The sequence below is a fragment of the Biomphalaria glabrata genome, chromosome 2 (assembly GCF_947242115.1).
Source record: "Biomphalaria glabrata chromosome 2, xgBioGlab47.1, whole genome shotgun sequence".
Lineage (NCBI taxonomy): Eukaryota > Metazoa > Mollusca > Gastropoda > Planorbidae > Biomphalaria > Biomphalaria glabrata.
In genome coordinates this window covers 19437150-19455444 of record NC_074712.1, presented here as the reverse complement: position 1 = coordinate 19455444, position 18295 = coordinate 19437150, and the positions used below count along the sequence as shown (strand labels likewise).

The window sequence follows — 18295 nt, the reverse complement described above, 5'->3', positions numbered from 1 at the left end:
AGTGCGGAGCCGGGCAAAGTATGCCCCAATAGGACAATGTTCCGTCCTGCACTGCGCAACTATTGACTGCTCTGACCTCCTCAGTCGCCACCATGGATCGTCGCGATCTGGGTGACGCATGCGCTGCCAGACACCACGTGCTCTGTCGGATTCCTCCCAGGACTTTAACCACTTCTCATGAATGAGTGCTCGAATTTGTGCCGTTGCTTGTAAGTACGTGCTTGGTGCTTCGAGGTGTGTGGCTGCCATTGCACCCTCCCTTGCGAGGGCGTCTGCCGTTTCATTGCCCCTCACGCCGCAATATGAAGGCGTCCACTGCATAAAAACGACAGCTCCAATAGCTCGGAGGATGTTATCTGCGGCGCCGATTGCCTCTTCTATTACGGGCGACCCTCCCCCGCCGCCACCCATAACTTGGAGACTGGAGCGAGAGTCAGTGACCAACACCACCGTAGTGGCGCTAGTCTCGCGTTGGAGCATTCGGACCCTAATGGCCTCGAATGGCGTGTGAGTTCGGCATCCATGGAGCATGCGGCGTAGCCGCATTGACCAGAGAGCCTATCTGGTTCAGTCCGGTCGGGGTAGACGATAAGGGCCCCATACCCCGATCTGTCGGGGTCCCTCATTACCAACCCATCGGTATAACAGAAAATGGCATCTGATGGGTAGGATTTTATAGTCATGGATGCCAAGTTTTGAAGAATGGTAGGTGTTAATCGCCTCTTGGTGGCTCCCTCTTGCCCTAACAGGGACAGGTTTATTTGTGGGGCCGGCATTCTCCTCCACGGAGGGCACGTTCTAATTCTCCTAATAGGGATTCTATCAGTGGAGAGTCCAGCTGATTTAGACCAATTGGCCGCAATATGGAGGAACGATCGCATTTTGATGCGGTTCCTCTCTCTCCACTGTCGCACTAAGATTGAGGTGGGTAGCATAGAGTCGCCCCTTTTGTAGCGCTCATAGGCCGTAAGTACTGCCCTCTCCCTCCTAAGATGTAAGGGTGCCACGTTAGTTAAGATTTCAGCAGCGTTTGTTGGGCTTGTCCTAAAGGTGCCACAAATGAACCGTAGAGCCTGTGCTTGTACTCGGTCGAGTGATTCGAGGGCAGTTTTACTAGCATATACTTGAACTGTATAGCTGTACTCAATTTGTGATCTGACTGCCCCTAAGTACAATGTGCGTAGCATGTCAGTTTTGGCACCCCACTTTGTGCTGGCCAGCTTTCTTAGTAACGCTAACTTCTCCGAGGCTTTTCGTTCAACATCCTGGACTTGCTGGAGCATTGACAGTTTTCTATCCAGGGTCACCCCTAGATATTTTGGCGTATTTTCACGCTGAAGTCGCAGCCCACCGAGTTGAAGCTCAAATGGAGCCTTAAGAATGTCGATCCCTAGGCTGAACAGGGACCAGATGGTATGGAGGTCTGCTTGAAGTGCCGCCTGAATTTGGTCGGCTTTCATCCCGGTTGACCAGAGGACAATATCATCAGCATATAGCAGTTTTTTGGACCGTAGTGAGCTGGGCAAATCATTAAGAAAGGCTATGAAAAGTGTACAGGACAGGGCGGAGCTAAGGGAGTGCTGGTATTTTGTACGTGTGCTCCTCCCAGACAGAAAGGATTGTATCCAATTGTATATCTTGCCCCGCACACCCATAGCTCTTATCTTAAGATAGAGGCCTTGCTTCCACACACGGTCGTAAGCCTGTTTTAGGTCTATGAACACTGCGTATGTGCTCTCGGACCTCTGGAACCCGTCGGCCACCTCCTGTGCGAATGTTGTGACCTGGTCGATCGGGCTCAAGCCTGCCCTAAAGCCGGCCTGTTCAGGCACCAGGATACCGGCACTCTCAAAGGACCAAACTAGCCGCTCGTTAACCATTCGCTCAGCAACTTTGCCAAGGGTTGAGGTTAGTGAAATGGATCTGTAGGACTCCACGTTAGTCGCGTCTTTTCCCTTCTTAAGGGCTGGCACAATGACAGCACTCTTCCAGGCCCCGGGCAGTCTGGACTCTGCCCAGGTTCGATTCATAAACTCCAGGAGTTTATCTCTCGCAATGCCCCCAAGGTGTTTTACCATCTCGGGGGTAACCTTATCTGGCCCCGGAGCTTTTCGGTTTTTGCACTTAGCTATCGCTCTGTCCAGCTCAGCACGACAGAAGGGCGTGTTGCACGTTGCTTGGCTTTCCGGCTCATCTGGCTCCCTCTCGAGCCTCTTACGTTCTTTGTTGAGGGCCTTGGACATGGCAGACTTCTTTTTCTGTTTATTTTGCAGACAGAACAAATTAGAATTATTTAGAAGTTCATGAATTTTATGTCCCGACGAGTCGGTTGAATCATAGCCCCACTGCTGAGACTTAGCGTTAAAGTCTCCTGCGATGACGTTGTGAGTATTGATATTAGTACAGTCATATTCGAGACTAATTTCGTGCTGGGGGGGGGGGTGTACAGATTAGTTACCGTGAGTTTACGCCCGAGTTTATGTACTTCAAGGGTGATGGCGTCGGTACGCCCATGTACTCGTGGACCGGGGACTTGTGTAGCAACCAGATTGTTGCGTACATAAGTAAAGTCCCCAACAAAAGAAGCACAAAATACCCTCGACTATAATTCCTCCGATGTTCACTCTAGGTAGTCCAGAGGAACAGGGGGATTCTTTTTTTGGTGGGGGGGGGGATAAGGTGAGCTAGACTTCTGACACGAATGGAAATGAACTCAGTCTCACCTGGCGTTAAAATAAAAAAAGGTTACCTCCTACCAATAATAAGCCAGGCATAGTTCTCTGGTCTCGGAGCAATGTTTGTACAAATAGGACAGAATGAACTTTCGGAAACTACTTTCTACTATTCAGCCTACAAGGCAATATAATCTTTAAGAATACACAAAAATAAAAAATCGTCAAGTTAATTGTCTAAATAGTTGTTACGTCTAAAGATACATAAATATAGTCTTGTATAGTCTTGTATAGTATAAACTCACACGTTATATGAGGCTGGGCTGGTTCAGTCAGAGTGGCAAGACTGAATCCTTGTGTACTGATTACTGTGTTTCTTGCGTTCAATCAAACAAATACACATTTGCATTTGCACTTAAATGCAGTATAACCGGTAATACTGGCATTGCGTTTGCCAGTTAGTGTCTCTTGTAATAAAGCCACGTCTATTGCCCTCTCGTGGAGGAGTTTTGAGAGCTCTAACACCTTGGGGATTACCCACAGATGTTAATTTGTAAGATCAGGAGGGACCTAGTGTTAATGGGCTTAGTCCCTGGAGTGGGTTGGGTCCCACTAGTGTCAGTTTGGGTTGTTTGGGGGCCGGAGGCTCACGTCACTATTTCGCTTCCAGTTATATTTGCCTGCCGTGTATCTAGGTCGGCAGGAGGTTGTGGCAGACTTCCATCAACCTTGTTCGAATCGGACCTTCGTTGAGAAGAGGACTTAGGTGGAGGAATTTTAGCTAACTTTTCACGACCTGACAGATTCCTCCTCATCGAGGTCACGGGGCGACTAGTAGCTGACTTTTTGTGTCCAGGCCTGACGCCCACTACCCGGCGCACGGAGCCTGTTCGGGTCTGCTCTTGCCCGCGTTTTTCTGTGTCTGTGCCTATTATGGTTGTATGGTTAAGGCCGTTGGCGGCCTTAGTTACTGCTCTAATGCAGCAGCGTGCATGGCTTATACTTGTGTCGCCACTAAGGGCAAGGCAGAGACCTGCCCAAGCAATCACCGCCACAGTTTGGCATATAAGTTTCCTGCAAGGCAGGAGTGGGGCGGCGCGCGTTTCTCGACATTCCCACTGTCAGAGTTGCCATTGGTCGCGGCGGATTCCTCCACTAGTGCGCCAGGGAACGGGCTAGATAGAGCCTAGCTCGTGGACGCCAACCGGTCCGCCAGACGCAGCCCGCTATGGCCGCGCCAGTCAGTCCAGTCTTTGCCCAAAGAGAGACCCGCGAATCAGCCGAGTCCCAGGAGAACCCGACCAACCCTCGAGTTGGTGTCCAGCGCTATCCGCTTTTCGGAGAACCCGTGAGTCTCTTACTAACCGTTGCCCCGGGGCCCCACAGGGGGGGGGGCTGGACATAACCCCTTTGAGTTCCTTTTACACTTGACGGCTGCTCATTCATCAGCGGCAAGCAACCAGTACCCTTGGCCACTCCCTGAGAGCGGAGTGTTCACGCGGCGACCACGATGAGGCGGTACTGGAACGCCGCGGGAAGAGGCTACAGACATTACCAGTGTACGATTTTTGTGGAAACAGCTTGACGGCAAATGAGCCGAACTGCGCGGGAGGGTCTGAGTCAGTAAGAATAGCACATTAGGTTTTTTAAAATAAAACTTTTTAATGGCAGTAAAATGCACTGTAGATACCTCAAAATATGTATTTTGTTGGCTTTCAATGCCAGAAATAGTGCTTGGCGGCGGGGCTCCGCTCCGCGCTGAGGGAGCTCATAGAGCTCCCCCAGATCCCCTTACTGGCAATGGCGGGAAGTGTACAATTTTCCCTTTAACTTCAGGAAGAACCTATTCTAGGGCACAATAAACGTCTTCCGAAAGAATGAAGGGTCTGAATGCAATAAGGATTATGTACACACACATACATACATATAAATATTTTTTTTTGCTTGGGCCGGGGGGGGGGGGAGAAAAAAAATCCCTCCAACCTCCCCCCCCCCCGAAAAAAATCCTGGCTACGCCCATGACTCTACATTTAGGTTGGTACAGTATATCAGTAAAATTAACAAGAAATAATCATTAATACTTTTTAAATGAATTATACAGTTGTTTATTGGCGAAATAAAGCACAAGTGACAAATCTCAATTCATATTGCTTCACGTCGTGCTTTCTGTGCAGCAAAGGCATCTATAACATCATCTACATCGATAGTGTCTAGTATTTGTGACTCCACTGACATTTAAGCCATGATAAGCCTTTCTTGCGTCATTGTGCTCCTAAAATAGTTTTTGATGAACTTGAGCTTTGAGAATGATCTCTCACATGACGCAATGGAAGTGGCCTGAGTTAGTAGTATTCGAATGGATGTTGCAAGGTTTGAGTAACATTATTACCATACCAAGCCAGCTTCCTCAATATGTCAATTGGTGATTGTGACACTGGTTTGTTGATGAAAAGTGCTCGCGTATCAAATACATCATTAAACAAGCGATTTGCCTGTATTTCATCAAACAGGAAAAAGTAGCACAGTTTTTATCAGCGTGTCATCATCCATAGACTCCAAGAGGTGTCTTGGTTTAAGAAGAAACCCAAAGGTGTCCACATGGTTTTCCAGCCTTTGGAATCTGTCCTTCATCTCCATATGAAGTCTGTCCAGCACTTCTGTCGCAACACGTTTGAATCGCAGTTCTATTGACAGTCCTAAATCAGTCTTTTCTTTCTTCTGGTTGTTTTGATTACAGGAAATCCATAGCATTCACTACCTTCTTTTGCTATTTCGATGGATTGAATGATCAGTTTCGTCAGTTTCTCATCATTTTGCAGAAAGCATAAAATGGTTTTAATTTCTTCAGCAGCTTCCCGTATGTACAGTCCAGAGTTTTGTAGTTTCTTCTGAACTATATTAATTGGGCGCAGGAGATTTGACCAGAATTCCAGATAAGATTCTGTGCACTGCTTCTAGTGTCTATTCTTTCAGTTGTTGCTTCAGAAAGTTTCTCCAACAGCTTGATGATTTTGTCAAGATGCAAGTAAACTGCCGACGTAGCATCTTCTCTTGCGGACCACCTTGTATTACTCTCCTTTTTTAAACTTCAGTCTCCAGCTTCTTTCAGTTTGGCCCATCTCTGGTGTGAATTGGAAAAAAGTTGAACAAGTTCTTCATAATGTTGTGAATCAGGTTTCAAAATTTCAAAGTCACCAATGAATGACTCTTTTATTTCGAAATTATCAACATCCAAGTACCGAACTATTAGGGATAACTGTTCTTGATGAAAAACATCTGGGGTGGAATCGAGCATCAGAGAAAAGTAACAAACTTGCTTGACTTTCCCAGCAATTGATTCCCTAACTTTATTGCCCATCAAGTTCATGAACTCATTTTGAATTTCTGGTGACAAAAATGTGTTATCCCATATTCGATTCAATGTAAGTGGTGTTTCGTAACTTCATCAAATTCTGCAGGAAATTTCAAGATGCTAGGAAGTTCCCAGAATTGGGTAAATTCAGTTTTTCGTTGTGCCCACGTAAGCTTGAGTTAGTTTTTGCTAAGTACTTAATAGCTGCTTCTACACGCTTCAGAATATTTCAATACTGCTGATTTGTCAAAATTTGCGCATGAAACATATGTGACAGTTCATCTGGTTCTGCCTTAAGATTTCTTTTTCTAACTTCCTCTTCAAAAGAGCTTGTCTGTGGTGGACTCTTTCTTCGTGTTCTTTCAGTCTATAATGTTTCTTCCATTTGGTGAAACGAACTCCAGATTTGCTCAATGCACTAGATGTCTTTTCTGATGCCTCAAAAAACAGTACGCACGCAAGACAAAAGGGAGAGGAGCCAAGATCAGTTGAAACTTCTCCTGTTTCTAGTGAACCATGATGTCAAACTTCGTAATTTATTTTAGGTAAACTCTAATGGAAACAAATACCGTTCATCTTTGTTTTGGAAAAATAAGCTAACCTTTAACAGAATTTTCGCTCACAGTTCCTCAGATAAAATTCCAGGCTGAATATATCCGAAGTCTTTGTACTTGATTACGGCTTTTTCCACTTCTGGAGAAAGTGATTTTGGAATAGGCCTACTATCACTTGACTCATCATCTGTATCACTTACTTCAGATGTTTTTTCTGACTGTGGTAAAAGATATTTTCCTGGAGTCTCTTCAGCACTACTTCTCTTATCAAGAGACATTTTCACTTCTTCGAATGCTGCATCTTTGTATGAATCATCTGAATAGTGATACTTTTCATCGACACGTTAATGGTCTCCTTTGTTTTCAGTGCTCTTATCAGGTTTCTTCTTAAATGATAAAGATGATGAAATAAACTACCCTATATACCAAGTTACTTCCTGAGAGTAACACGGCACTAGTCAGCGCTATGGAATTTATTCCTTGAAATTGAGAGTACGGAAAGTGTTAATAATCTTTGTGGAATACATACAACATGGTCACTAACAACGTGAAAAGCAAGATTACACGGCAGTGACGTAATATTTAATTTATTTAAAAATAAATTTCGGACACTCATTTGGGGGACTCCTCAAGAAGGGGCTCGGGGGGGGGATCTTCAAATTCTCCCCCCTCCTTCCCCTTCCTAGCTACGCCACTGAATATGCATATTAAATATTTAAATACTTTTTAAAAAGGAAATTGAGATTAAATTTACAAGAACTCTATTTCTTTCTCCTAAAATATAGCATGCTTTTGGATATAAATATTTTCATTCATGAGTGGATCTATATTAAAAATTGTTGGGATCTCCACAAAATCCTGCCCCATGCCTCCTCTTACTTAAATCCGGCCCTGCAGGTTCCTGTATTAACAGTCCAGCTAATGACGGGGCGCAATTGTTCATGTGCGTTTTTTTTTTAATTCAACTCTTTAAAGTGAATATAAAGAAATATTTGAGTCTAGTGCCGTAATTTCTGCTGGTGCCATTTTTAAAATAATAATAAGAAGAAGAAAAAAACAACTTAATGTTAAAATGATTATACTTTGAACAATTATAGCGGTTTTACCAGAGATTTGCCCCCCCCCCCCCCCAAGAAAGATTCTATGGGCCTACATAAATTGTAGGTCTATATAATTGCTAGGAAAATCCAAAGAGCCGTTTTTGAAATTCCAGTCCAGTGATTTTCCACCTACCTTGAACCCATTAATAGGTAGCAAGCCAAGAGGCAGTGGCGTAGTTAGGGTGGGGGGTCCAAATTCGAAAGTCACCGCCTAATATTTATATTTTTACATCAAATATTAAATATTACCCCACTGTCATGTAATTTTACTATTCGCGTGGAATCAAAAATACTAGACAGCATTGATTCGATTTATATGATATTATAGATGCTTTTGCTGCATAGAAAGCACAGCGTAAGGCAATATGAATTGAGATTTGTCACTTGTGCATTCTCTTGCCAATAAACAACAGTATTATTCGATAAAAGAGCTTAATGATTTTGTTTGTTTGTTAATTTTACTGATTTTGCCAATTTAAATGTAGACATTTATTTATTAATACATCTCTGTGGCATTTTACGTCTCGAGAGACGATCTTTTCCCTTTGCAACTTCTTGTGTGACTAAAGAGGCCAATCCTTGATACACAGCTGCGATCGCAGGTTGGGCAAATGTTATCACCAGGCGCCGTTGTATTTTCATTCTTCTTTCTGCTTCTGTTGTGTATGGCATCTCCAATCCGAGACCCTTCCTTTATGCTCTCTCTCCATGTGGATCTATCTTGTGCTACTTTTTCTCAGCTGCTAGTGGCGATTTTTAAGAGCTTCGTGTCGCGTTTGCACACATCCGTATACCGTAAAATTGGGCGACCAGCGGCTCTCCTGCCTTCTATTAGATCGCCATACAGAATGTCTTTTGGAAGTCGACCTACTGGCATTCTACGAACGTGGCCAAGCCAGCCAAGGCGTCTGCTGCTGATAACAGAACGGATGTCCTGGCACCCTGCTCTTCGTAGCATTTCCTCATTGGTTATTTTATCTTGCCACCTTATTTTAAAGATCCGCATTAGGCATCGGAGGTGGAAGAAATTCAGCTTTTTTTCCTGCTATGAGTAGGTTGACCATGTTTCACTTCCGCATAGCAAAATGCTCAACACACAGGTCCGTTAGTCAGCAATATGTTGTCCCACACTCTTTTCTGCAACCGAGACATTGTGCCCATTGCGTTGGCTATCCTGTTGTTAATGTCCTTATCCAGTAGAGTATTGTTGGATATGATGGAGCCAAGATAGCAAAAGTGATCCACAATTTCTAGTGGTTGGCCATTAATGTTTGTCAACCAGGGACTGAAGCTGAATATCAGAATCAGCCAGAATAGCTGCATCATCAGCATACAGGAGTTCACTGATGAGTATTAATATCTTAATTAATATCTTCATATATTAGGAAGATATTAATATATTATCGTCTTATCTTTTCTTATAAAATACATACGTTACTTCAATAAAGAAAATGCTTACGTCATGCGCGTCATGCATGCACTGGCGGATCCAGAGGGGGGGCGGTAGGGGCGATCGCCCCCCCCCCCCAAGGGGGGGGGACGAATTTTAGTATAGAATTCACACAATTTGTATACGAATTTATTACTTATGTTAATAATATATACTAATTATTTATATTTCAACCTATTTTTAGATTATTTCGCCCCCCCCCTTCTAGTAATTTGGCCGATTTGGTAGGGTCGGGAGGGGGCGATGGCATCAATCCGCCCCCCCCCCCCACCATAAACTTTCAAGTGGGGGGGGGGCGGTCCTATTTATTTGTAGAAATCACAGCTTGCTAACAGAATCAATTAAATATCTATATGATTAAAACTTTTTATTGGTATTTTAACAGGTCTTTATATTATGTCGTTCATCTTTGGCCGATTGGAAGGGGAGGAGCGAATACCTCTACTGCCCTTCCCATCTAAACCCTTTGAGTGGGGGGGGGGCGGTCCTACTTTTATGGAGAAATCATAATATGTGAACAAAATTAGTCGAATATCTATATAATATAAATAGGTGGAAGTGCGATACATTCAATCACCTTCCCTCCATAGGACAAACCAATACCTTTTACTTTTGTATTATAGTAAGAAATTACAAAATAAAAAAAAATCTGTCACTAATATAATTTATATATGCTATAAAGTAAATTCTTATATCGAGTCGCCCAACCCCTATTCTTTGATGCAAAATGCAATCATTAGCAGAAATTATAAAAAGGAGCGAGGATTAATCGTTTTCATTTTACCGCCCTTCCCCTTTCAAGACAGAGTTTGTGTAATTTCAGATGAATTTATCATAACTATTTTAAGAAAGACTTTGCTTTGGAAAAGTTATAATTCAAACGAAATTTTTCAATATATCAGTCACGGTTGAGATGAGTTCAAAAGCCAGATAATCTTTTCCTAGTCGACTTTTTCCAACCTTTACTCTATCTCATATTTTTCTAGTTAAATAAATTTAGGACTATAACTCACAATTTATGCTTACATTTTATTGAATATTATTAATCGAATTTTTTTTTTCGGCGGCGATCCTCAAACCCTTAATCTAAATATGTTGGGTATCTTATCTTTTGAAAGAACAAATCGGTTGTATTTGCAATGTATTAAGGGACTATAAATTCATATTAGAATATTTGAATATTTTTCCATATTATTCAAAAGGCCCTTTATAATAGAATGAAAAATGAGCTGTAGGTCAGGAGAATGCGTTACTGCAGTGAAGAATGCCAAAAAAACGCTTTTAGCGTTGAGGTTTCGCCCCGAACCTCACTGATGAATAATAAGCTGTAGATGTCAGGAGAATGCGTTTCTGCAGTGAAGAATGCAAGAAAACGCTTTTGGAGTCGGGGCTTCGCCCCGAACCCCACTAATAAATAATGAGCTGTAGATGTCAGGAAAATGCGTTTCAGCCGTGAAAAATGCAAGGAAACGATTTTGGCGTCAAAGCTTCGCCCCGAACCCCACTGATAAACAATGAGCTGTAGATGTCAGGAGAATGCGTTTCTGCCGTGAAAAATGGAAGAAAACGCTTTTTGCGTCGGGGCTTCGCCCCGAACCCCACTGATAAATAATGAGCTGTAGATGTCAGGAGAAAGCGTTTCTGCAGTGAAAAATGCAAGAAAGCACTTTTGATTGTCGGGGCTTCGCCCCGAACCCCACTGATTAAACTTACAGCGCTTTCCCAGACCCCCAAGCGTGTAAGAGAAAGGCCTCAACATGACTGGGTTTTTTTTTCGCCGAAGATTGAGAAACAGTCTTATTTTATTCTCATATATCGAATATATATATATATGCTGTACGCACGTTTGTGCATAGGGTTAGGGTTTACTGGGCGTTAGGGTTAGGGTTTGGAAAAAAAATCGCCCCCCCCACTCCAAAATTCTGGATCCGCCAGTGCATGCATGTTAACCAATGACTTAAATTCTGCCAAGTCATTGGTTTTCCTGGTTGGCTCAGGCAACCCATTCCATATGCTGTAATAGTACTAGGGAGAAAAAGCTTGTAATTTTTTTTCTAGCATATGGATCTAGGAATGTGCCTTTATCTTTGTGCCCTTCTGAGTATTTTATTAGATTTTGTTTTTGTATTTGAAAATTATGATTTAGTGTTTTTATGTATTGTTACGAATCTCACTATCCAGGCTCTCTGCAAACTGCACCATACACCACTAACTTAAAGAACTTGACAACTCAGGGCTCCAAAGTAACGTAGCACTTTAATGTAAATAAGTAACAGCCAATACTGTACAATTGGCAACACGTACACTGTACAAATATCTCTCCGATAACACCGTTCCGCCGTATCAACTCTTGCACTGGCCTCTCCGTCTCGTTCCGGGCTTGCACTGGGTTCAACAGTTCAGGACTGACTTCACACACTAGGCTCGTTGTGTCGGACTCGATCACAGACCAAGATCAAGAGCCGTTCGTCTCAACTGTACTTGACAGTACTCCGCACTGAACCGTCGTAATGCTCCGTACAGAACCACGCCGTTGAACTGTGCTGTAGTGAATCTTCTGTCGTGAACCCCTTTTCTGAACCGTCTTGACTGCAACACCGCCGCTCTTTATATAGGGTCCCTACTGGCCTTCTAGAACCGGACAGAACGCCGCTCGACGTTTCTAGGTGGTCAGATGACTACAACTCTCGTGACGCTACTGAGCTCTGTTCACGACGTCGATCCTTCCCGAACCATCCTGTTGACACACGACTCGGCTGACCGTCGTAACTCGTCATGGTTGACCGCTCGTCTAGCGCTGGCCTGGGGCGATTTGCGTCGTCTGACTACATTCACACAACTACCCCCATCTGTGCCACCACCAGGTTTATAACAGTATAATTGCTAGTTTACTTTTTTAAGTCTTCCTATCCTGAAGGCTTTCTGAATTAAGTGTACTAAATTAAAGTGTTAATCAAGTTAAATGTGAATATTCGTTGTTATGAATCTCACTGCTCTATTTTGTGTCCTGTTCCAGTTTCTTAATGTTATCTTGAGTTGAGGGGTCCCAGACAGAGGTTGCATATTCTATTATTGGCCTAACCAAGGTTAAATAACGTGTACATTTTAGTTTTATGCTCCTATTTGATTTATAGAAAGTTGTTTTAATAAACTATAATGCTTTGTTTTTTTTTTATCTCATGTCATATATGATGTCATATGTCAAAATGCAGGGCCCCTAAAAAGGTCAAGCCCCCGATCCTCCAAATCCCTAGCTACGCCACTGCTAAGAGGATGAATGTATATATATAATATGTACAAACACAAAGAGGAACAACTGACTATAAAAAAAAAAATACACGCAGTTTAAAAAAATGCAATTGTTTTTTTTTGTTTGATATCATTAATTAACTTGCCAATTTTAAATTGCCAATTTCTTGATCTTATTTATAGGCATACCCATAATCCAGATCTAGATAGATATATATAACTAATAACTATATATTGTTACGCGAACTGTCACAGTTAATGGACAGAAGCCACTTATAAAATTTTATTCCGGGTTTAGACGGCCCCTTCGACATACACGGAGCACGTTTTAGATCTACTTTGACGATTTCACTGACCTATATGCCGAACTAACAATCTGTGTTTTTAATTTTGTATAGGCCTGGCTACTTTTTTTTTTTTTTTTGGCTTCTCTAGGAAACAGGAAACAATCCTTAATCTATAATAATACATCGTCGTTGACTTGAAATAGATCTAGATCTTAGATAGGATCATAGGACATAGGTTGATAGGTCTATAGATCTATATCTAGTCTAGTTATCTAGACCTAGAATAGGTATTAGTTTGGTATTAGTTTACGTGACTTACCTAGTCTAGATTATTTATATTCTTCTATAGAATCTAAGAATGCCAGTATTGATGAGTATTGAGTCATTGACTCATTGAGTATAGAGTGAATAAAGTATTAGACAGTCACAGACTATTATATTATTATAATAAATTATATTATAATTATTATAGTATAAAAACTATATATCTAGATCTATATAATTATAATAATAATTATATTAATAATAGTAGAAATTATCAATCAAGTATGGGTCCCAAGCAGTGCTTTTTTTGTAAAAATAAAATAGTATAGGTGCTGGCACTGCTGGTACTCAGTGACGATGAGTGATGGATTGCCTAACTTTAAACTACAAATAAATTAATAATAAATGTTAATATAGATCTACAAGAAAAGTAATTCTTTTTGTAGTGTATCCATCTAGAATCTAGACTAGTCTACTCTAGAGTTAGAGATTATATTCTAGAATCTAGAATTCTAGATCTACTATAAATATACAACAGAGTGACAGTTTTGAGTTTACACTCTATCTACAGTGTATCTACTATCTATCTACTGTTACAACACAATAAACTGACTACACTTATTAATTTGTACATCACTGTACTAAAGTACTAAACTCTACTATCTGCTTCACTTGAGGACTCACTCCACCCGGATTGACTTCATGGTAGACTAACAGTCCCGGTCTCCTCGCTGTCCTGTACTGAACTCTTTACACACTCTGTCTCTGGTCCACAAAGGCTTTCGATCACATCCGTAACTCGGTCATATTTGCATGTATACTGTACTAGTACTGTCCTTTGTCTATTGACACAGTTGACTGCCATGCTTGTGTTACATGTGTCAGTTGGTCACAAACAAAATTAACTCTATCGCTTTGCCAATACAGTTACAGCTGTAGTCTATGGTAGAAGTAGAGAGACTGTCTCTAACTAGACTAGATCTAGAGTCTATTTATAACAAGACTTAACTAAATATTACCTAGCAAAAAACTATAGATGCTACATCTAGATCTAGTACTACAGGAGCTTATATCTATATAGTATATATACCTTATATGTATACTACATGTAGAGAGCAAGCTTACTACTAGCTAGGTTTATAAAAGTCTGTGTCTTAACTGTCTGTGTAGGTATGTCAGCACTGTTCAAATGGATTTGGTATTAATTGAAATCAGATTTATTTTGGTCCACTATTACATAGTTGAAAACCTAGTCTAGCCATTATGTTAATATTAAAGATCTAGTAGGCTAGTAAGTGTTTTTATTTCATTTTACGAATCCTAACAGCCTTCCTTCTACATGCTGGAAGATCAATCAGCTGCTAAAAATATGAAACTGAAGTGTCCTGAAATACTGATTATTTTGCTTCTCGTGAAAGAAAGACAACCTACATCAGACTTCAAGGGATTGCAGCACAAAAAAACAACAACCCCTAGATACTTCTATTTGAAATCTCAGGTGACTTTTCAAAGCATCTTGGAGGAATAAAAGAATAGCTGAAAGAATTTTTGGACACATTGATAAGATGTCAACAGCATATGACATGCTTATCAGTGGTAAACAAACATCACACCACTTGACATGCAGCGTACAACAACTATAAGATGTATACAAACAAACATCGTAATTGAGAATATTGTTTAAAAAAAGTTAAAAGCCAGAAACACCATGGAGCTATCATCTCAGAAGAATAATCTAAACCTGAATTTCTTGTTAGAATTACTAAAAAAAAATAGCACTCAGGTTTTTGAGTTATTTGCTTATAGCTAATAGAGATGAAAAGTCACAGATAAGCAACTTGAATGCTGTGGAGATTAAAAAAAAGGAAGACACAGGAACTTGTCTACCAAGGCCTCTAACACAATGTATGATGTTAGAAAGCTGAATAGTCTCTCCAAAAGTACATATATTCATTTAATATTAAGTATATTTATTAAAGAACTGGTTCTAAATGCCTTCTAGATGAACTGTCCCAGTTAGTTTTCTCAATGCATCCTCCTAGTTTTTCTACAGCCTCTTCCGACCACATCTTGACATTTTTATTACTCATTTTGTTGTTTAATGAGTAGGTTTGTAATTAGGTATCTGACCATACTAGTGTATGGTCAGATTCCTCAAGTGGTAACAAACTTTTTACTTTTGTTAGCCTGCTTAATGTTTACGTAACATTTGTTGAGCGTTCTACCTTGCCTTGTGGGGAGGGAGACATACTGGCAATAGTTTGGCAGTGTGTTGTCTATATTTAGGTTGTTGAAATCTCCAGTTATGATACAAACAGAGACTGGGTGTTTTGATTCTACATTGTGAAGCACATCAAAAATTGCGTCCGACGCAATCGGCTGTATCAGCCATCGGTGGTATGTACACAACAATAATACACACCTGTGTGAATTCTCTAGGCAAGTAGTAAGGCCTAAGTGTGACACACTTAAGTTCAATGTTAGGGTCACAAATTGTATTCCTGATGTTCACATTCTTGGCGTTGCAATATTCCTTGTTTATGTAGATTGCGAGTCCTCCTCCTTTTGACTTCCCACTATTAATTGTTCTGTCTGCTCTATAAATGTAAAATTATCGTGATCAACAGAAGAGTCCGGGTATCATATCATTGAGCCAGGTTTCAATGAAACACATTAAGGAACACTCTCTAAATTGATACAGATGTTCACAGCAACTCATCACATCACATCCATTTAAACATTGAGAACTGACATAAATGAACTAACAGAAACTGTTAACTCGTATCTATTATTCTATGGAAACAATAAGTTCTGGATGACCAAAAAAATCAAACACCTTATTATTGAAAAGAAAACAAAGTATAAGGCTAGCAACGAAGAGTTCATAAATGCTAAAAATGCACTGAAAAAGCAAAAATTGAAGGGAAAAAAACGTACCAAGAAAAAATTGAAAATTTCTTTGGAAATAAGTCAAAAGCACGCTGGGAAGGATTAAAGAAAATAACAGGCTGTGCCTCAAGACGAGAACGATTTTCAGTGGATGATGAGGAGAAATTCGCCTACGAACTAAATGATTTTTATTCTCGTTTTGACAAAGAAGATTTTGTTGACCTACAAAAATAAATTTTCAACACTCTGACCAAAGGAAAACAAGAACCCTACGTCAATTTTGTAACTGAAGATGAGGTGACCTTTATTATTTAGAAGGGTAAATGTAACAAAAGCTTCTGGACCAGATAAAATTAGTGGCAAGCAGATCAAGCTATGTGTGGAACAAATCTCTTTTATCTTCTCTCACATCTTTAACCACTTGTTGCAAACATGTGAAATTCCACACATCTGGAAAACTTCAGAGATTGTACCAGTAGGCCTACCAAAGAAACCAATTATAGAATAGCTTAAATGACTTCCGCCTAGTAGCACTAACACCTATAGTTATGAAATGTTTTGAAAAATATATGCTTAAACAACTTGTAGCAAAAGTCAATAATAGCCTAGACCAGCGTGTGTATTATATTTATGTTACATAATTAAGTCACAATTTGAAATGTATGACTAAGCATGGAAAACGTTAGACTACAGTCTTTGATATAGTAAACTACATTGCTAAAAAATATTGTTGTAACAGCACTCTCAAACAAGCCAATGTCATTACGAATGTTGAGAGTGTTTCTGATGTACCAGTTCAGGAATTCTAAGGACAGACTTTGCAAGATCACAATGAATAACATCTTCAGCGTCAGTCTATCATTCAGTCTATTTCTGAATTTAGACTTGATAACTAGAAAACTGTTTCGCAATGATATGTTGTTAAAAATGGAAGAAGAAGGCGCAAAACAATCTCAGATAGAACGGAAGATGTCAGCAAGCACTTGATTCAAAATTGTGGAACTAACATTCAAAATAAATAATTTTTAGCTGCATCGCTATTGATGTAATGCTGGTGGCAGTGTCTTCTTTGCTAATACATATCCATGAATCCTACAGTAAGTTTCAAAACTGACATCCGAATTTAGATTTTTTGACTCCATGAGCTTTAAAACTAAAAAATTGGATGTCCTTATTGCAAAAGCTTAGACGTCTTTGTTTGCTCTGACTTCATAAAGCCAGACCGCAAAAAATCATCATTATATTTACTTTTCTAACATTCTTTTGTTCAAGATCCATGTTCATGGAATGTTCCGTAATGAATATTTTACCTTCAATAACATGGACTAGAAAACAATTATGTATTAATAGTTCCTATTACTAGTTTCAAGATTATCTTAAATCTTCACCATTGAAATAATGTTTGATTCCGCAATGGAGTTATTCAATGTGTTTGAAAAAAGAAGTAACTACCAAAGGAAAGAAAAGGCTACCTTCAAGCAATGATGTTACACTCACTAAAAGTGCTCTCTGTATCGTCTAGTAAAAAGTTTGTGTTTTAAACTATGTCTACCCCAATTTTTATTTCGTTTAATTGACGCTTCACAATCGTTTAATGAGGTATCTGAAATTTCCTAATCTGCCCTTTACTTTATACCTTAGATTGTAATTGTAGACCATCTATGGTACAAATGTATTTGTTACAGCACGTAGGAAATGACCAAACAAAATATTTCAATGAAAAATTGACAAAAAAACAAAATTTCCGATGGTCTTAGACGACCCCTGGCAAATAGTCATTCGACCCCCAAAGGGGTCACGACCCACAGGTTGAGAACCCCTTGCCTAGACCCTCACCAGTTTGCATATAAAACAGCCAGGGTAACTTAGGGTGCAATTCTATTGCTTTTGGACCTGCTTTATAAGCATCTCGATACACCCAAAATATATGCACGAGTGCTCTTCGTAGATTTCTCCTCGACTTTCAATACCATACAGCCACATCTAATAATAAACAAACTGAGTAACTTAAATGTCAGCCCATATGTACAAGCATGGGTTCTAAACTTTTTAACCCAACGTCCTCAGTATGTTAAAGTCAACACCACCAAATCGTCAACTCGAGTACTATGTACAGGTGCCCCACAAGGTTGTGTAATTTCTCCTGTACTGTATACTCTTTCCACTAATGACATAAGAAGCATCTATGATTCAGTTAAACTCATTAAATTCGCTGATGACTCTGCCATAGTTGGTCTTATTTCATGAGATGAAACTCAGTATCGAAGCATGATAGATGAGTTTACAAACTGGTGCACTGTCAACTATCTAGAACTGAATGTCACAAAAACTAAAGAAATCATAATAGATTTCAGAAAGGAAAAACAGATGATACACAAACTCAAGATAAAGACCACACCAATACAACAAGTGCAATCTTATAAATATCTAGGTGTCATCAAAGATAACAAGCTCTCAAGGGAAGACCACCTTGGAACT

The 18295-nt window shown here is 40.3% G+C and overlaps 1 protein-coding gene across 5 annotated transcripts in view; it reads left to right on the top strand.

The window, feature by feature from the left end:
* Positions 1-12799: 12799 nt before the first annotated feature.
* The window catches only part of LOC106052123 (glutamine--fructose-6-phosphate aminotransferase [isomerizing] 2-like), a 31018-nt gene continuing 25522 nt past the window's right edge, over positions 12800-18295 (top strand). For 2 of the 5 annotated variants that reach the window (XM_056019583.1, XM_056019582.1), the window contains exon 1: positions 12816-12951. The gene's annotated coding sequence lies outside the window, so the exon portion shown is untranslated. Of the gene's footprint in view, positions 12952-13948; positions 14099-14255; positions 14427-18295 lie in introns of those variants that run through there. The other 3 variants (XM_056019580.1, XM_056019579.1, XM_056019581.1) reach the window with 3 other exon arrangements.